We start from the raw sequence: 19,946 nt of genomic DNA, 5'->3' as shown, positions 1-19,946 counted from the left end.
CAGTGATTCCAACAACATCATATTTCTTTTCCTGCGTTAGTAGTTCCAATTCTCCTTCTATAACACCTCAGCAGTGCCACAGGCTGATCGCCTCTATGCCATGCCGCATTCATGCAGTGATTGATGCCAAAGGTGCACCGACCAAGTATTGAGTGCATTTACTGAACATACGTTTCAGTAGGACAACATTTCAGATTTTAACCCCTTTACCCCCGAGGGTGGTTTGCATGTTAATGACCTGGCCAATTTTTACAATTCTGACCACTGTCCCTTTATGAGATAATAACTCTGGAACGCTTCAATGCCGGAGATTCTAATATTGTTTTTTCGTCACATATTGTACTTCATGTTAGTGGTAACATTTCTTTGATATGACTTGCGTTTACTTGTGAAAAAACGTAAATTTGGCAAAAATTTAGAAAATGTTGCAATTTTCCAAATTTAAATTTTCATGTCCTTAACCCCTTCCTGACATCCGACGTACTATCCCGTCCACGGTACCCGGGCCCGTATGACCGTGGACGGGATAGTACGTCTCAGCGATCAGCGGCGCCCACGTGGTGAGCGCCGCTGATGGCGGCCGGGTGTCAGCTGATTATCACAGCTGACACCCGGCACAATGTGTCAGGGGCAGTCACGGACCGCCCAGACACGTTAACCCCTTGCACACCGCGATCAAACATGATCGCGGTGTACCGGGAGTTAAAGGGAAGCATAGGCAGGGAGGGGGCTCCCTCCGTGCTTCCCTGAGCCCCCCACGGCAGCGCAATGTGCAGCGCTGCTGCGGGGGGCTCTTTCCCTACAGGCCCCCGGATCCAAGATGGCGACAGGGGCCTTCGGGGGCCTGCAGGAAGCTGGCTTCCTCAGTGCCTGCAAAGCGCAGGCATGAGGAAGCCTTCTGCACTGCCTGTGACAGATCGCTGATCTGTCACAGTGATCTGTGATGTGACAGATCAGCGATCTGTCACAGGACAGTGATGTCCCACCTGGGACTATGTAATAAAGTAAAAAAAAAATTAAAAAAAAGTTTAAAAATAATTTTAAAAAAATCGCCAAATAAATTAGTAACAAAAAAAAAAAATATTCCCAATAAATTCATTTTTTGATAATAAAAAAAAACAAAACAATAAAAGTACACATATTAGGTATCGCCGCGTCCGTAACGACCCGCCCTATAAAACTGACCCATTATTTAACCCCTTTAATGAACCCCTTAAAAAATAAAAATAAAAAACGAAGCAAAAAATAATGATTTATTATCATACCGCCAAACAAAAAGTGTAATAACGCGCGATCAAAAAGACGCATATAAATATCCATGGTACCACTGAAAACGTCATCTTGTCCCGCAAAAAACGAGCCACCACACAGCATCATCAGCGAAAAAATAAAAAAGTTATAGCTCGCAGAATAAAGCGATGCAAAAATAATTATTTTTTATATAAAATAGTTTTCATTGCATAAAACCAACAAAACATAAAAAAATGACCTAAATGAGGTATCGCTGTAACCGTACTGACCCAAAGAATAAAACCGCTTTATCAATTTTACCACACGTGGAACGGTGTAAACGCACTCCCCCAAAAGAAATTCATGAAACGCTGGTTTTTGTTCATTCTGCGTCCCAAAAATCGGAATAAAAAACGTTCAAAAAATGTCACGTGCCCGAAAATGGTACTGATAAAAACGTCAACTCGTCCCGCAAAAAATAAGACCTCACATGACTCGGTGGGTCAAAATACGGAAAAATTATAGCTCTCAATATGTGGTGATGCAAAAACTATTTTTACAATAAAAAGCGTCTTTTAGCATGCGACAGCTGCCAAACATAAAAACCGCCATAAATAGTAAATCAAACCCCCCGTTATCACCCCCTTAGTTAGGGAAAAATAATAAAATAAAAAAAAATGTATTTATTTCCATTTTTCCATTAGGGTTAGGGCTAGGGTTAGGGTTAGGGCTAGGGTTAGGGTTAGGGCTAGGGTGAGGGCTTGGGTTAGGGCTAGGGTTAGGGTTAGGGCTGAGATTAGGGTTAGGGGTGTGTTGGGGTTCGGGTTGGAGTTAGAATTGGGGGTTTCCACTGTTTGGGCACATCAGGGGCTCTCCAAATGCAACATTGCGTCTGATCTCAATTCCAGCCAATTCTGAGTTGAAAAAGTCATATGGTGCTCCTTCCCTTCCAAGCTCTGCCATGCGCCCAAACAGTGTTTTACCCCCACATGTAGGGTATCAGCCTACTCAGGAGAAATTGCAAAACAATTTTTGGGTCCAATTTCTCCTGTTACCCTTAGGAAAATAAAAGATTGGGGGCAAAAATATCATTTTTGTGGAAAAAAATGATTTTTTTATTTTCACGTCCGAGCGTTATAAACTTCTGTGAAGCACTTGGGGGTTCAAAGTGCTCACCACACATCTAGATAAGTTCCGTGGGGGGGTATAGTGTCCAAAATGGGGTCACTTGTGGGGAGTTTCAATAGTTTAGGTACATCAGGGGCTCTCCAAACGCACATGACACCCGCAGACCATTCCATCAAAGTCTGCATTCCAAAACGTCACTCTCATGACAAATTGGACAACAACTTTTGGGGTCCAATTTCTCCTGTTACCCTTGGGAAAATGAAAAAATTGGGGACTAATTGATCATGTTTGTGGAAAAAATACGATTTTTTTATTTTCATGCCCGGGCATTATAAACTTCTGTGAAGCCCTTAGGGGTTCAAAGTGCTCACCACACATCTAGATAAGTTCATTAGGGGTTCTCGTTTCCAAAATGGGGTCATTTGTGGGTGTTTCCACTGTTTAGGTACATTAGGGGCTCTCCAAAGGCAACATGACACCCGCAGACCATTCCATCAAAGTCTGCATTCCAAAACGTCACTACTTCCCTTCCGAGCCCTGACGTGTGTCCATACAGTAGTTTTCTCCCACATATGGGGTGTCAGCGTACTCAGGACAAATTGGACAACAACTTTTGGGGTTCAATTTCTCCTGTTACCCTTGGGAAAATAAAAAATTGGGGACTAATTGATCATGTTTGTGGAAAAAATACGATTTTTTTATTTTCATGCCCTGGCATTATAAACTTCTGTGAAGCCCTTGGGGGTTCAAAGTGCTCAACACACATCTAGATCAGTTCCTTAGGGGGTCTAGTTTTCAAAATGGGGTCATTTGTGGGGGGTTTCCACTGTTTAGGTACATTAGGGGCTCTCCAAAGGCAACATGACACCCGCAGACCATTCCATCAATGTCTGCATTCCAAAACGTCACTACTTCCCTTCCGAGCCCTGACGTGTGTCCATACAGTAGTTTTCTCCCACATATGGGGTATCAGCGTACTCAGGACAAATTGGACAACAACTTTTGGGGTTCAATTTCTTCTGTTACCCTTGGGAAAATAAAAAAATTGGGGACTAATTAATCATGTTTGTGGAAAAAATACGATTTTTTTATTTTCATGCCCTGGCATTATAAACTTCTGTGAAGCCCTTGGGGGTTCAAAGTGCTCACCTCACATCTAGATAAGTTCCTTAGGGGGTCTAGTTTTCAAAATGGGGTCATTTGTGTGGGGTTTCCACTGTTTAGGTACATTAGGGGCTCTCCAAAGGCAACATGACACCCGCAGACCATTCCATCAATGTCTGCATTCCAAAACGTCACTACTTCCCTTCCGAGCCCCGACGTGTGCCCATACAGTAGTTTTCTCCCACATATTGGGTATCAGCATACTCAGGACAAATTGGACAACAACTTTTGGGGTCCAATTTCTCCTGTTACCCTTGGGAAAATAAAAAAAATGGTGACTAAAAGATCATGTTTGTGGAAAAAATACGAATTTTTTATTTTCATGCCCGGGCGTTATAAACTTCTGTGAAGCACTGGGGGGTTCAAAGTGCTCACCACACATCTAGATAAGTTCCTTGGGGGGTCTAGTTTACAAAATGGTGTCATTTGTGGGGGGTTTCCACTGTTTAGGTACATCAGGGGTTTTCCAATCGCGACATGGTGTCTGATCTCAATTCCAGCCAAAAACGTCAAATGGCGCTGCTTCCCTTCCGAGCTCTGCCATGTGCCCAAATAGTGGTTTACCCCCACATGTGGGGTATCAGCGTACTCAGGACAAATTGCACAATAACTTTTAGGGTGCTGTTACCCTTGGAAAAATAAGAATTGAGGGTGAAAAGATCATTTTTGTGGAAAAAATATGATTTTTTTAATTGTACAGCTTTATGTTATAAACTTCTGTGAAGCCCTTGGGGGTTCAAAGTTCTCACCACACATCTAGATAAGTTCCTTAGAGGGTCTAGTTTCCAATATGGTGTCATTTGTGGGGGGTTTCCACTGTTTAGGTACATCAGGGGTTTTCCAATCGCGACATGGTGTCCGATCTCAATTCCAGCCAAAAACGTCAAATGGCGCTGCTTCCCTTCCGAGCTCTGCCATGCGCCCAAATAGTGGTTTACCCCCACATGTGGGGTATCAGCATACTCAGGACAAATTGCACAATAACTTTTAGGGTCCTGTTACCCTTGGGAAAATAAAAATTGGGGTGAAAAGATCATTTTTGTGGAAAAAATATGATTTTTTAATTGTACCGCTGTACGTTATAAACTTCTGTAAAGCCCTTGTGGGTTCAAAGTTCTCACCACATATCTAAATAAGTTCCTTGGGGGGTCTAGTTTCCAAAATGGGGTCACTTGTAGGGGGTTTCCACTGTTTAGGTACATCAGGGACTCTCCAAACGTGACATGGCGTCCGATCTGAATTCCAGCCAATTTTGCATTGAAAAAGTCAAACGGCGCTCCTTCCATTCTGAGCTCTGTCATGCGCCGAAACAGTCGTTCCCCCCCACAAATCAGGTATCAGCGTACTCAGGACAAATTGCACAATAACTTTTGCAGTCCAATTTCTCCTGTTACCCTTGGTAAAATAAAAAAAATTGAACCTGAAGTATTTTTTTTTTTTTGTGAAAAAAAGTTAGATGTTCATTTCTTTTTAAATATTCAAAAAAATTCCTGTGACACACCTAATGGGTTAATAAACTTCTTGAATGTGGTTTTGAGCACCTTAAGGGGTGCAGTTTTTAGAATGGTGTCACTTTTGGGTATTTTCTATCATATAGACCCCTCAAAGTGGCTTCAAATGTGATGTGGTCCTAAAAATAAAATGGTGTTGTGAAAATGAGAAATCGCTGGTCAACTTTTAACCCTTATAACTTCCTAACAAAAAAAAATTTTGGTTCCAAAATTGTGCTGATGTAAAGTAAACATGTGGCAAATGTTAGTTATCAAGTTTTTTGTGTGCCGTATCTCTGTGATTTAAGGGCATAAAAATTAAAATTTGGAAAATTGCGAAATTTTCAAAATTTTTGCCAAATTTCCGTTTTTTTCACAAATAAACGCAAGTTATTTGAATGAAATTTTACCACTAACATGAAGTACAATATGTCACGAGAAAACAATGTCAGAATCACCGGGATCCATGGAAGCGTTCCAGAGTTATGACCTCGTAAAGGTACAGTGGTCAGAATTGTAAAAATTGGCCCGGTCATGAACGTGCAAACCACCCTTGGGGGTGAAGGGGTTAAACCACAGAGCTATGTCACACAAAATGCTTAATAGGTAACATGCATCGGAGAGATAAGTGGTAAGGTGAGCATAAGTATTTTTTTTAATTGATACTGAACATCTTATGTTTATTATTCTCTGGGGTCTAAAGACATCATAGGGGGCTTTCAGTCTAAGGAGAATAACTTCTCTGCAAGTCGAATTTGATGGCAAAATCCACGCAATTTGGCGATTTCGAATTTTGTCCCGTTCATTCATCTCTGTTGTGAATTCTCTCTCTGGCTTCCCTCTGGTGATTAGTGAAGATAGTGGAGCTGGTCAGATTGACAGAGGGATTGCGAGTTCTCTTTCTGGGCTACCTCTGTTGGTTCCTGGAGGTAGTAGAGCTGATCTGATTGACAGAGGCTTGCCACCTGATAATGAAGGAAGACGATTGGAGATCTGGGGTTTTTGTTTGGGATTTAAGACAGCTGACTCCCTCTATCCCTGCTGGTGATTTTCTTCCTGTGCCTTCTGAGGTCTGATGTCTCCTGCTCTTTCCCTGCATGGTTCAGCTAAGTGGTTCATTTGCTATTCTGTTTGCATTTGATCTGGTTTTGTCTATCTCTGCTTTGTGCGGGTCAGCCAGCTCCGGCTGGGGCTGTGCTGAATCACCGCCCATATGTTACTGCATGTGCCAGTTTGTTTTGTCCCCTGTTATATTGGTCCCTTTTTGCTTTGCTTTCAGAACATACCAGAGTGCTGATATAGTGGGGGGTGAAGTCGTGCAACTTTAGTGTTTTTTGTGCATCAGACGTGTTGGACTTTTTGCAGGGTTTTTTGCACGACTGCTGACAGTGTCTTTCCTTTCCTGTCCTGTCTAGTCAGTGTGGGCCCCATCATTTGCTCAGTCTATTTTTCTGTCTGCGCTTGTGTTTTCATCTTGTCTCACCGACAATATATGTTTGGGGGCTATCTATTCCTTTGGGGTCTGCTCCGGGGCAGTTTAGATTTCCCCTTTCTTGCTTTAGGCTTAGTTAGCTCTCCGGCTGTGCCGAGGCATCTAGGATCATCGTAGGTATGCTCCACGGCTACTGCTAGTTGTGTGGACAGGATCAGGGGTCTGCAATCCGCTTAGTGACCAACCTCTCTGACTTTCTGTGGCTTAGCCTGGGCCTGCTATCCTCCTCGGTGACCCATTCCTCACAGAATCACCAGGCTAACTGTAGACTCTAGGGTACTCTAAAGAAGGAAAGAATTTAAAAAAAAAAAAGTGTCAGAATTTTTTTATATATTTTTTTCTCGGGCTGTAGGAGGATATTTTTTGTCTAAATGGAGACTAAGCAATTGTCTGATTGTGTTGAGCAGCTCACTGCTGAAGTGCGGGGAATTTCTGCCTATCTCGCTCAATCATCTGCTGTTGAACCAAAAATCTCTACTCCTGATGTTTTCTGGGGATCGGTCTAAATTTTTGAATTTTAAGAATAATTGTAAACTATTTTTTGCTTTAAAACCTAACTCATCGGGGAGCTCTGTGCAGCAGGTTAAAATTGTCATCTCCCTGCTACGCGGCGATCCCCTGGATTGGGCTTTTTCTTTGACACCAGGAGATCCTATTCTGGCTAATGTGGACGCGTTTTTTCCAGCCTTGGGGTTGTTGTATGATGAACCTAATGCTATTGATTAAGCTGAGAAAACCTTATTGGCATTGAACCAGGGTCAGGATTCTGCAGAGATATATTGTCAAAAATTCCGAAAGTGGGTGGTCCTTACTAAATGGAATGACGATGCCCTAGCAGCTCTCTTTGGGAAGGGTTTGGCAGAAACCGTAAGATGTTATAGTGGGATATCCTGTTCCCTCTGGTCTTGACGACTCTACGTCATTGGCCGTTCAAATTGATCGGCGTTTACGTGAACGTAAAACTACACGAGAGGCGTTGCCACCTTTCAAACGAATTTCTGAACCCATGCAATGTGATAGAGTTTTATCTAGGGCGCAACGTCAGGAGTTTAGAAGGCGTAATAAGTTGTGTTTTTTCTGTGGGGACGACTCTCATACTATTGCTGTCTGCCCTAAACAAGAAAAGCGTTTTGCTCACACATTTGCTGTGGGCAGTGTACAGCCTAAGTTCCTTTTAGCAATTACCCTGATCTGCTTCTTGTCTACATTTTCCGCTAAGGCTTTTGTTGATTCAGGAGCCGCTTTGAATCTGATGGATTTGGACTTTGCTAAACATTGTGGTTTTCCCATGATATCCCTGCGGACTCCTATCCCTTTGAAGGGTATTGATGCTACTCCTTTGGCGGGGAATAAACCCCAGTTTTAGACCGAGGTGATAAGGTGGGCCGCCCCGGACCACCAAGAAAATTGTAAATTTTTGGTGTTGCACAATTTGCATGATACTATTGTTCTGGGTTTCCCTTTGTTGCAAACTCATAATCCAGTTTTGGATTGGAAATCTGTGTCTGTGGTGAGTTGGGGCTGTCGGTGTGCTCTTAGTGACACTCCCGTTTTCTCCACCTCTCCCCAGTCTCATGATAATCCTGACTATTTGGCTGATTTTTCTGATGTATTCAGTGAGAGTAAGTCAGCGTCTTTGCCTCCTCACAGGAGTTATGACTGTGCAATTGAGTTAATGCCCGGGTGTAAATTTCCCAAGGGTCGGCTTTTCAACTTATCGATACCCGAACATGATGCTATGCGATCTTATATCAAGGAGTCGTTGGAGAAGGGTCATATTAGACCATCCTCTTCACCTTTAGGTGCTGAGGTTTTTTTGTAGCCAAGAAAGATGGTTCATTAAGCAATGTATTGACTATCATTCCCTTAACAAAATCACTGTTAAATATCAGTACCCGTTACCCCTGATTTCTGATTTATTTTCCAGAGTTAAAAGTGCCTGTTGGTTTACCAAGCTTGACCTCAGGGAGGCGTATAATCTTATTCGCATCAAGCACGAGGATGAATGGAAGACAGCGTTTAATACTCCGGAGGGACATTTTGAGTACCTGGTGATACCTTTTGGGATCACTAATGCCCCTTCTGTCTTCCAGTCTTTTATGAACGATATTTTCCGGGACTTTGTGGATAAGTTTTTGATCATTTATCTGGATGATATTTTGATCTTTTCCAGTGATTGGGATTCTCATGTGGAACATGTCCGGACTGTGTGACGGATTTTGAGCGAAAATTCTCTGTATGTTAAGGGATCGAAGTACATCTTTGGTGTACAGAGGATTTCATTTTTGGGATTCATTTTGTCCCCGTCGGCTATTGAAATGGACCCGGCCAAGATACAGGCCATTTATGATTGGGTTCAGCCCACTTCTCTGAAGGCTCTCCAGAAGTTTTTGGGTTTTGCTCATTTCTACCGTAAATTTATAAGTCATTTTTCTGGTATTGTTAAACCACTTACTGATTTGACCAAAAAGGGCACTGATGTGGTGAATTGGTCTCCAGAGGCAGTTTCGGCATTTCAGGAGCTTAAGCGGAGATTCACTTCTGCTCCGGTTCTATAGCAACCTGATGCCTCACTCTCATTTCAGGTGGAGGTAGATGCTTCTGAGATTAGTGCAGGAGCCGTTTTGTCCCAAAGAGATCCGGTGACATCTAAGATGAATCCCTGTGCCTTCTTTTCTTGAAAATTCTCCCCATCTGAATGTAACTATGACGTGGGGAATTGGGAATTGTTGGCCATGAAATGGGCATTTGAAGAGTGGAAACATTGGTTGGAGGGAGCTAGACATCAAGTTGTTGTCCTCACCGACCACAATAATTTGATTTATCCTGAATCAGCCAAATGCTTGAATCCTAGACAGGCTAGGTGGGCCTTGTTTTTCACGCGTTTTAATTTTGTGATCTCTTTTCTTCCGGGCACTAAGAATGTTAAGGTGGATGCCCTTTCTAGGAGTTTCTTTGCAGATTCTCTTGATGTGACCGAGCCTACTACTATTCTAAATGAAGGTGTAGTTCTTTCCGCCATCTCACCCGATTTGAGACGTGTCCTGGAGGAATTTCAGGAGGACAAACCAGAACGTTGCCCTATGGGAAAATTGTATGTCCCTGACCAGTGGAGGAAAAGAGTAATGTCTGAAATTCATTGCTCCCCGTTGCCCTTCATCCAGGTATTTTTGATACCAGAGATTTGGTGAGTCGGTCTTTTTGGTGGCCTGCCTTATCTCGTGATGTCAGGAATTTTGTGCAGTCCTGTGGGACTTGTTCTCAGTCCAAGCCCTGTTCTCATTCTAGTGGGTTGTTGATGCCCCTGCCGGTGTCCAGGAGGCCATGGACTCATATCTCAATGGATTCTATTTCTGATCTTCCTGTCTCTCAGAGAATGACTGTTATCTGGGTGATCTGTGATAGATTTTCTAAGATGGTCCATCTTGTACCACTCCCAAAGTTGCCATCTTCTTCTGAGTTGGTGCCCTTGTTTTTACAACAGGTGGTTTGGTTACACGGGATTCCTGAGAACATTGTGTTGGACAGAGGAGTCAAGTTTGTTTCCAGATTTTGGAGAGCTGTTTGTTCCAAACTGGCAATTCAGTTATCTTTCTCCTCTGCATTTCATCCTCAGACCAATGGGCAGATTGAGAGAACAAACCAGACTTTGGAATCCTATTTGAGATGTTTCATATCTGCTGATCAGGATGACTGGGTCTCATTTTTGCCCTTGGTCGAATTTGCGCTAAACAATAGGGCTAGTTCTGCCACTTTGATGTCGCCTTTTTTCTGTAACTTTGGGTTTCATCCTCGATATTCTTCAGGGCAGGTGGAATCTTCGGCCTGCCCAAGTGTGGATTCTGTGGTAGAGAGAATGCAGCAGATTTGGGACCAAGTGGTTGATAAGTTGTCCCACTCTCAGGAAAAAGCCCAATGGTTTTCCAACCGGCATAGGACCATTGGTCCCCAGTTTAAAGTGGGTGATATGGTTTGGTTGTCTTCAAAGAATATTCCTATGAAGGTTGCGTCTCCAAAATTCAAGCCAAAATTCATTGGACCTTATAAGATTTTGGAAATCCTTAATCCCGTTTCTTTCCATTTGGCTCTTTCAGTCACGTTTAAGATTCATAACGTGTTCCATAAATCCTTATTGAAGAGGTTTGTAGAGCCAGTAGTTCCCATGGCAGCGCCTCCTGACCCTGTATTGGTTAAAGGTAATTTGGAGTATGAGGTAGAGAAAAGATTGGATTCTCGTTTGGCTAGACGGAGACTCCAGTACTTGGTCAAATGGAAGGGTTATGGCCAGGAGGATAATTCTTGGGTCTCTGCATCTGACATTCATGCCGAAAGATTGGTTCATGCTTTTCACCGTGCCCATCCTGACAGGCCTGGTGGCGCAGATGAGGGTTCGGTGACCCCTCCTCAAGGGGGGGTACTGTTGTGAATTCCCTTTGGCTTCCCTCTGGTGATTACTGAAGATAGTGGAGCTGGTCAGATTGACAGAGGGGTTGCGAGTTCTCTTTCTGGGCTACCTCTGGTGGTTACTGGAGGTAGTAGAGCTGATCTGATTGACAGAGGCTTGCCACCTGATAATGAGGAAGACGATTGGAGATCTGGGGTTTCTGATTGGGATTTAAGACAGCTGACTCCCTCTATCCCTGCTGGTGATTTTCTTCCTGTGCCTTCTGAGGTCTGATGTCTCCTGCTCTTTCCCTGCATGGTTCAGCTAAGTGGTTCATTTGCTACTCTGTTTGCATTTGATCTGGTTTTGTCTATCTCTGCTTTGTGCGGGTCAGCCAGCTCCAGCTGGGGCTGTGCTGAATCACCACCCATATGTTACTGCATGTGCCAGTTTGTTTTGTCCCCTGTTATATTGTCTCTTTTTGCTTTGCTTTCAGAATATACCAGAGTGCTGATATAGTGGGGGCGAAGTCGTGCGCCTTCAGTGTTTTTGTGAATCAGACGTGTTGGACTTTTTGCAGGGTTTTTTTGCATGATTGCAGACAGTGTCTTTCCTTTCCTGTCCTGTCTAGTAAGTGTGGGCCCCATCGTTTGCTCAGTCTATTTTTCTGCCTGCGTTTGTGTTTTCATCTTGTCTCACTGACAATATATGTTTGGTGGCTATCTATTCCTTTGGGGTCTGCTCCGGGGCAGTTTAGATTTCCCCTTTCTTGCTTTAGGCTTAGTTAGCTCTCCGGCTGTGCCAAGGCGTCTAGGATTATCGTAGGTACGCTCCACGGCTACTGCTAGTTGTGTGGACAGGATCAGGGGTCTGCAATCCGCATAGTGACCAACCTCTCTGGTTTTCTGTGGCTTAGCCTGGGCCTGCTATCCTCCTCGGTGATCCATTCATAACACATCTCTTTACTTATCTATGTTTTAGCAGTAAGCTGCCAGTGTCAGATATCATTAAGAAGGACAGTAATAAAGGTTGTCCATTCAATAGTACTTAGCACAAGAGAAAGCACAGCTCCGTCTGAGCAAATAAAATATTGATAAAGCCCTTGGCCCAGATGCCATTTGTCTATGTGTACTAGGGAATTGAGCTCAGTAATTGATGAACCTTTATATTTCATTCTCTTGGATGCTCATAGAACATGGTAATTGTGGCAAGATTGGAGGAAATAAGAGCGTGAAATTGTATCAATATTTGTGAAAGGTAAAAAGATTAAACCAGGTAAATATTATCTGGTAAGTCTAACATTAGTGGTATGTAAAGACAGGGCCGCCATCAGGGAATAACTGCCCTGACTGGCGTATGGGGCTTGGTGGGCAGAGGGGGCCCGCATTGGGCCCAGTCTCCTCTGCTCACCGGGCCCCTACCAGCAGGTATACCAGGCCCTTAACGCGGCGCTGCGGGCAGCAGCTAAACACTATTGACATGCGGGCCCGCCGGCCCGCACTTCAATAGTTAACAGCCGCCAGCCAATCGGAAGCTGGTAGTTGACGTCAGCCACAGCGCGCACATCGCCGGTGTCTGACGTCACTGTCATTCGCCGACTAGAGCGCGCTTCAGCAGCTTGGAGGGATGGAGCCTCGCCCGCCGTTGGAGTTCGGCCAGGTAAGTAGAACTTGTTTTTTTTTTGACAGTGTCAATCCAGGGGGCCGGGGGCAGAATGCTGGAGACTGGGGCAGAATGCTGGACATGGGGCAGAATGCTGGACATGGGGCAGGGCCGCCAGGGCTGCCATCAGGGAATAACTGCCCTGACTGGCGTATGGGGCTTGGTGGGCAGAGGGGGCCCGCATTGGGCCCAGTCTCCTCTGCTCACCGGGCCCCTACCAGCAGGTATACCAGGCCCTTAACGCGGCGCTGCGGGCAGCAGCTAAACACTATTGACATGCGGGCCCGCCGGCCCGCACTTCAATAGTTAACAGCCGCCAGCCAATCGGAAGCTGGTAGTTGACGTCAGCCACAGCGCGCACATCGCCGGTGTCTGACGTCACTGTCATTCGCCGACTAGAGCGCGCTTCAGCAGCTTGGAGGGATGGAGCCTCGCCCGCCGTTGGAGTTCGGCCAGGTAAGTAGAACTTGTTTTTTTTTTGACAGTGTCAATCCTGGGGGCCGGGGGCAGAATGCTGGAGACTGGGGCAGAATGCTGGACATGGGGCAGAATGCTGGACATGGGGCAGAAGGCTGGAGACTGAGGCAGAATGTTGGACATGGGGCAGAATGCAAGACATGGGGCAGAATGCTGGAGACTGGGGAGGAATGCTGGATGTGGGGCAGAATGCTGGAGACTGGGGCAGAATGCTGGAAACTGGGGCAGAATGCTGGACATGGGGCAGAATGCTGGACATGGGGCAGAATGCTGGACATGGGGGAGAATGCTGGACATGGGGGAGAATGCTGGACATTGGGGGAGAATGCTGGACATTGGAGAAGAATGCTGGAGACTGGGGCAGAATGCTGGAGACTGGGGCAGAATGCTGGAGACTGGGGCAGAATGCTGGAGACTGGGGTAGAATGCTGGACATGGGGCAGAATGCTGGAGGCTGGGGCAGAATGCTGGACATGGGGCAGAATGCTGGAGACTGGGGCAGAATGCTGGACGTGGGGCAGAATGATGGACATGGGCAGAATGCTGGAGACTGGGGCAGAATGCTGGACATGGGGAAGAATGCCTGAAACTGAGGTAAAATGCTGGTCATGGGGCAGAATTCTGGACGTGGGGCAGAATGCTGGAGACTGGGGCAGAATGCTGGAGATGGGGCAGAATGCTGGAGACTGGGGCAGAATGCTGGACATGGGGCAGAATTCTGGACATGGGGAAGAATGATGGAGACTGGGGCAGAATGCTGGACATGGGGGAGAATGCTGGACATGGGGCAGAAGGCTGGAGATTGGGGCAGAGTGCTTTACATGGGGCAGAATGCAGGACATGGGAGAGAATGCTGGACATGGGGCAGAATGCAAGACATAGGGCAGAATGCTGGAGACTGGGACAGAAAGCTGGAGACAGGGGCAGAATGCTGGAGACGGGGCAGAATGCTGGACATGGGGCAGGATGCTGGACATGGGGCAGATGCTGGAGACGGGGCAGAATGCTGGAGACGAGGCAGAAGGCTGGAGACTGGGGAAGCATGCTGGAGACTGGGGCAGAATGCTGGACATGGGGCAGAATGCTGGAGACTAGGGCAGAATGCTGGACATGGGGCAGAGTGCTGGAGACTGGGGCAGAATGCTGGAGACTGGGGCAGAATGCTGGACATGGGGGCAGAATGCTGGACATGGGGGAGAATGCAAGACATGGGGCAGAATGCTGGAGACTGGGGCAGAATGCTGGACATGGGGCAGAATGCTGGAGACTGGGGTAAAATGCTGGACATGGGGCAGAATTTTGGATGTGGGGCAGAATGCTGGAGACTGGGGCAGAATGCTGGACATGGGGCAGAATTCTGGACATGGGGCAGAATTCTGGACATGGGGCAGAATGCTGGACATGGGGCAGAATGCTGGACATGGGGGAGAATGCTGGACATGGGGCAGAATGCTGGACATGGGGCAGAAGGCTGGAGACTGGGGCAGAATGCTGGACATGGGGTAGAATGCTGGACATGGGGCAGAATGCAAGACATGGGGCAGAATGCTGGAGACGGGGCAGAATGCTGGACATGGGGCAGAATGCTGGACATGGGGCAGAATGCTGGAGACTGGGGCAGAATGCAAGACATGGGGCAGATTGCTGGAGACTGGGGCAGAATGCTGGAGACTGGGGCAGAATGCTGGAGACTGGGGCAGAATGCTGGACATGGGGCAGAATGCTGGAGACGGGGCAGAAGGCTGGAGACTGGGGAAGAATGCTTGACATGGGGCAGAATGCTCGAGACTGGGGCAGAATGCTGGACACAGGGCAGAGTGCTGGAGACTGGGGCAGAATGCTGGAGGCTGGGGCAGAATGCTGGACATTGGGGCTGAATGCTGGACATGGGGGCAGAATACTGGACATGGGGGCAGAATGCGAGACACTGGGCAGAATGGAGATACGGGGCATGATTGAAGACAGATGGGCAGGGTTGGAGACAGATCGTACAGGATCATGGAGCAGGATGGATACGATGGAGATCATATGGGGAAGAATGGATGCTCATGAGGGCGGGATGGGAGAACATATGGCTAAAGCCAGGAATGAGACACACGGGGGTCAGGATGGGGTATATTTTTACCATAGGGTCTAATTAAGGGATATTATTACTGCAGTGATGTATTCAATTTTTTGAGGATACTGTTTTAAGTGCGGGAGCAGTCCTGTTACTGTGCAGAGCGACACTATGTCGCCTTTTTTTCTTCATGTGGTGTAATGTAGAAGTTGGGAAAAATAAGTAATGTGTTCTGCAAGCGGAGCTCTAGATAACTGTGCTATTTCCTGCAGAGATGAGTCCTGGCTGGAAGACGTGATGGCGATCTGTGCTGGATGAAAGATGAAAACCAAGGATGAAGGACTTTACCTAGAGACATCACTGGTGAGTTAGTGTGTTACCTGTACACTGAGACTATACATTGTATACTATATACAGAGTTCCTGTGTATAATGTCACAAGTGATCACTGTGTTACCTGTACATTATATACAGAGCTCCTGTATATAATGTCATTGATCACTATATTACCTGTACACAGACACTGCATACTAAATACAGATCTCCTGTGTATAATGCCACTAATGGTGATAGTATTATGTTTTTTTATCAATGATCAGTATTGTAGTATTCAGTCACCATGTGGTGGTAATATGTGGTCTGGGCATGCTGCGGTGGTATTTGTCCCTTGTATGTGCTATTATTTGTTCACTTTGTGGTGGTAATATGTGGTCTGGTCATGGTGCGGTGATATTTGTACCTTGTATGTGATATTATTCAGTCACTATGGTAGTAATATGTGGTCTGGTCATGGTGTGGCGGTATTTGTTCCTTGTATGTGGTATTATAGGTCACTATGTGGTGTTAATATGTGGTCTGGACATGGTGTAGTGATATTTGTTCTTTGTATGTGATATTATTGGTCATTTTAAAAATTGAAAAATAAATAAAAATATACCTAAATTGTATTGCATATTTTAACAAATATTTAATAGGTTACAGTAGAGTAGAGCCCGGCCGAAAGTGTCTATCCTGTTATGGTGGCGGCTTAAAAAAATCTTTTGTCCAAAGCAAAAGCTGCCGGCTATATGTGTAATCTGGTGATGGGAACTGTTAATGTGTGATAGGTGAGAAGTGGAGTTTTTCCAAGAGAGAGTGGTGGGACTGTGGACAGTTTGAGGGGTGGAGCCTGGATGGAGTCTCAAGGGGGCCCCCGAAAAATTTGCCAGTATGGGGCCCCAAAATTCCTAGTGGCAGCCCTGCGTAAAGATTTAACCTTTTCCTCCCCTTCTTTTTATGGTGACATAGTCATATAGCAACTTGTTGTTTTATGAGATGAGTTACAGTTTTGAATGACATCATTCACTTTACTATGTACTGAAAAAATAGGCAAAAAAATTACCAAATTAGGTAGAAGGCTGAAAAAATACACAATTCTGCCATTGTGTTTTTTTTCTGTTTAGTTTTTATGACACTCAATGACCTAGCAACAATATTCTTGAGCTCATTTCCGTTTCAACAATATCAAACTTAAATACAGTGAAGGAAATAATTATTTGATCCCTTGCTGATTTTGTAAGTTTGCCCACTGACAAAGACATGAACAGTCTATAATTTTAAGGGTAAGTTAATTTTAACATTGAGAAATAGAATGTCAAAAATAAAATCCAGAAAATCACATTGTATAAATTATATACATTTATTAGCATTTTGCAGTGAGAAATAAGTGTTTAAACCGCTACCAACCAATAAGAATTGACCAAGCACTCTTTCTCCACGATCTTCTTCAGCATGGACTTCAAGGCCTTATTGAACCTCTCCACCAGGCCGTCTGTCTGCGGATGGTACATCGACATCCTAAATTGGGGTAATCTGAAGGGCCTTGCACAACTCCCTCATTACTTTGGACATAAATGGTGTCCCCTGGTCCATCAGGATCTCCTTCTGCAGGCCTGTCCGGGAAAAAATATGACTAGCTCTCATGCTATACTCTGGGTGGAGGAGTTTCTCAGTGGTACCGCTTCTGGGTACTGCGTAGCATAGTCCATCAGCGCCAGGATGTACTGATGACTCCTGACGGACTTAGCTAAGGGCCTGACCAGGTCCTTGGCAATCTGGTCAAACAGGGCCTCGATTATGGGTCATGGAACTAGGGGACTGAGAAAGTGGGATACAGGGGCAGTTAGCTGACAGGTAGAGCAGAATCGGCAGAAATTAACAATGTCCCTGTGACACCAAGGCCAGTGAAACCTCTGAAGGACTCGTTCTTGGGTCTTATCTACACCTAGGTGCTCCCCCAAGACATGAGCATGGGCCAGATCTAGTACCCTACATCTATAGGGTCCCAGAACTAACAGCTGCTCTAATACTTCTTCTCTCTGTGTAGTGACCCAATATAACAACTCCCCATTGACCGCAAAGTAAGTGAACCTGGTGTCGGCCCCTGACTCTTGGGCAACCCCATTTATCACATTCACATTTTCCTATACATTTTTCAAGGTGCTGCATTGGGGCAGTCCTAATATCCCACCAGAAACCCCGAGTTCAGGAATTTCTGTCTAACTGGTCACCATCTCGTCCTCGTCACAAGCCAGGACACACAAGGGGAACTCATGCACCTCTGACTGTGATGGGGTTTCAACAGGGTTGAGATGGCTCCTGTCAGCATCCTTTGATATCTCAGCCTTCCCCCACAAGTCCCAGAAAAAGTTGAAGTCTCTCACGATTATCATGGGGTGCAAACCTTTGACCACCCCAACCTCATGGGACTCTGTACCTTGCCTTGTTTTAACTGACACTCTGGCGAAGGCATAGTCTTTGGCGTCCCCGTGGATACAATATACACCCACGTGTTTAACTGGGATCAACTGATGGGCCTTATCAAGGTCACCAAACTCCCTGAGTCTAAGTGTCCTGTCACCAGCACCCCATGTATTGACACTTGACATACCTGCGGCCCCTCACCGGACTGATAGTCCACACTGCAGGCAGGGTAGGCATAGTAGGATCAGTGCCTCCCTAGGCTACAGTCCATCTCTTCATAGGACAAGGGACAATGGGTGTCTATATGTCCAGGACCACGACATCTCCAGCAAAGCAAGTCATTACCCGTGGCATTTGACCACACCTCAGTGATCCCTTGGGATCTAGGACTCCCCCAGTTGTGGCTGTACTACCCCTCTTTTGGGGCTCAGGTTCTCGCTGGGTACCCCAGAATGGGGATGCACCACCCCATGGCTTTCTTAGGGACCTCTCGATCACCTGGAACCATTCCACTAGGCCCACCAGTTCATCTGCACTTTGGGGATCTTGGTTTATTTAGTACAGCATAAACCAAGGTTTTAAGCACAAAACAGCAAAACAAAACGGTAGCACTTTGTGCAGTCTTTGCACTAGTTTGGGTCAACCCCCTCAGGGTTAACAATTTTCTTCCACAAGCACTATGTGCACACTCTTTCTTGGAGTCTTCCTCTCAAGGCCCACACTGAACACTGAAAGCTCTGGCCTTCAGCCATTTAAACCCAGACCTTGTGAATCCTACATCATGTGACTGATCAAATGATCCTGACATCACGAAGGTCCTGTCAGGACTCTGGAGGTGGAGATATGGTGGACCCCCTCCCACTCGCTCTATGAAAGTCCACTAAAACCCAACCATAACATAACTCTCATTTAATCCTTTCAACACGTAGAGTGCTGGAGGAAACTACTCTGGTTCTACATCACTGACGCCATCATGTGAAGTGAGACATATCTCCCCTCCATCACATCACCTGTGACTCTGTCACAGTCCTTTATAAATATCTATTTTTACACCTTAAGCCCTTTTGTAATTAGCTTTATTATAAATTACCCCACACTCCTCTCTATTCAGCTTATCCCTAAATATGTTTTTAAACTTCACTTCCTGTGATGTTTCATTTGAGAGGAGTAGAAAATGGGACGTCACAGGAGGCTGGGGCTGCACTCATTTCCCTGTGACATCTATCACCCCTCCTAAACACAGGACATCATCACGGGGCAGTGCTCTAGTCACTTAACACAGCTTCTTTCATTGTCAGCATCATCTTAAGATGTCCTCAACCCATGGCGCTGATAGATGCTACAGGAGAACACTCTGCTTCTGAACTCAGCCAACTGCAACTTCTTTCTGTGAAAGAAGACATCATCAGGGGCGGTGATAGAAGCAGGAAGAGTGAAAGCAGTATCACCCACAGCTTCTATTACTGTCCTCAAAGAAATTGTCATCATCATGGGGAGGCACTGGTGTCATTCACCCTGCTTCTATCACCTCCCCTGATGACAGCTTGTTTGAGGATTGTGATAAAAGCTGTGGGGCAGCTTTGATTATTCATTTTTTGGGGTGACCCAATTCATCATTGGATCTTCACCAGATTTTGGCATGAATATCTCTCAATGAGTGGCTCTTTGATTTGCTACAAATGCCAGATTCCCAAATTTAAAAAAATAGATGTTTATCATACGCAAAGGTCTCTCAAAACCCCATAACATATTTTTAACACAGGTTTTGGAATTGAAGGGGTTAAAAATAATGAAAGATTATGCTGTCCTAGGCCTAATCTTCACCTGCCCTAAAACTCAGTCTTTCGGTCACCTTCTCTGGTCTTCACATCTTCTGGAGCTGACTTGACTTCATGCAGTGACGTTTGACGCAAGAAGAAAGTACCGAGCAGGGAGATTCAGGACATTTAAAGGGCAGGCCTAGGATACAAGATAGATTTTTTTTATTTTAACCTATTCCCAGCTCTTAAAAAAATTGCTGGCTGACATTTTGTTGGGTTTTTGCAAATCAAATGCCCCAAATTTCGGATTCACTAGAGAATCGAATTTAGGGAAGCTTCATAAAAAATCCGTTATGGAA

The sequence above is a fragment of the Dendrobates tinctorius genome, unplaced genomic scaffold (assembly GCF_039654945.1).
Source record: "Dendrobates tinctorius isolate UK_male_01 unplaced genomic scaffold, ASM3965494v1 ptg000059l, whole genome shotgun sequence".
Classification (NCBI taxonomy): Eukaryota; Metazoa; Chordata; class Amphibia; order Anura; family Dendrobatidae; genus Dendrobates; species Dendrobates tinctorius.
This window is presented reverse-complemented; position numbering follows the sequence as displayed.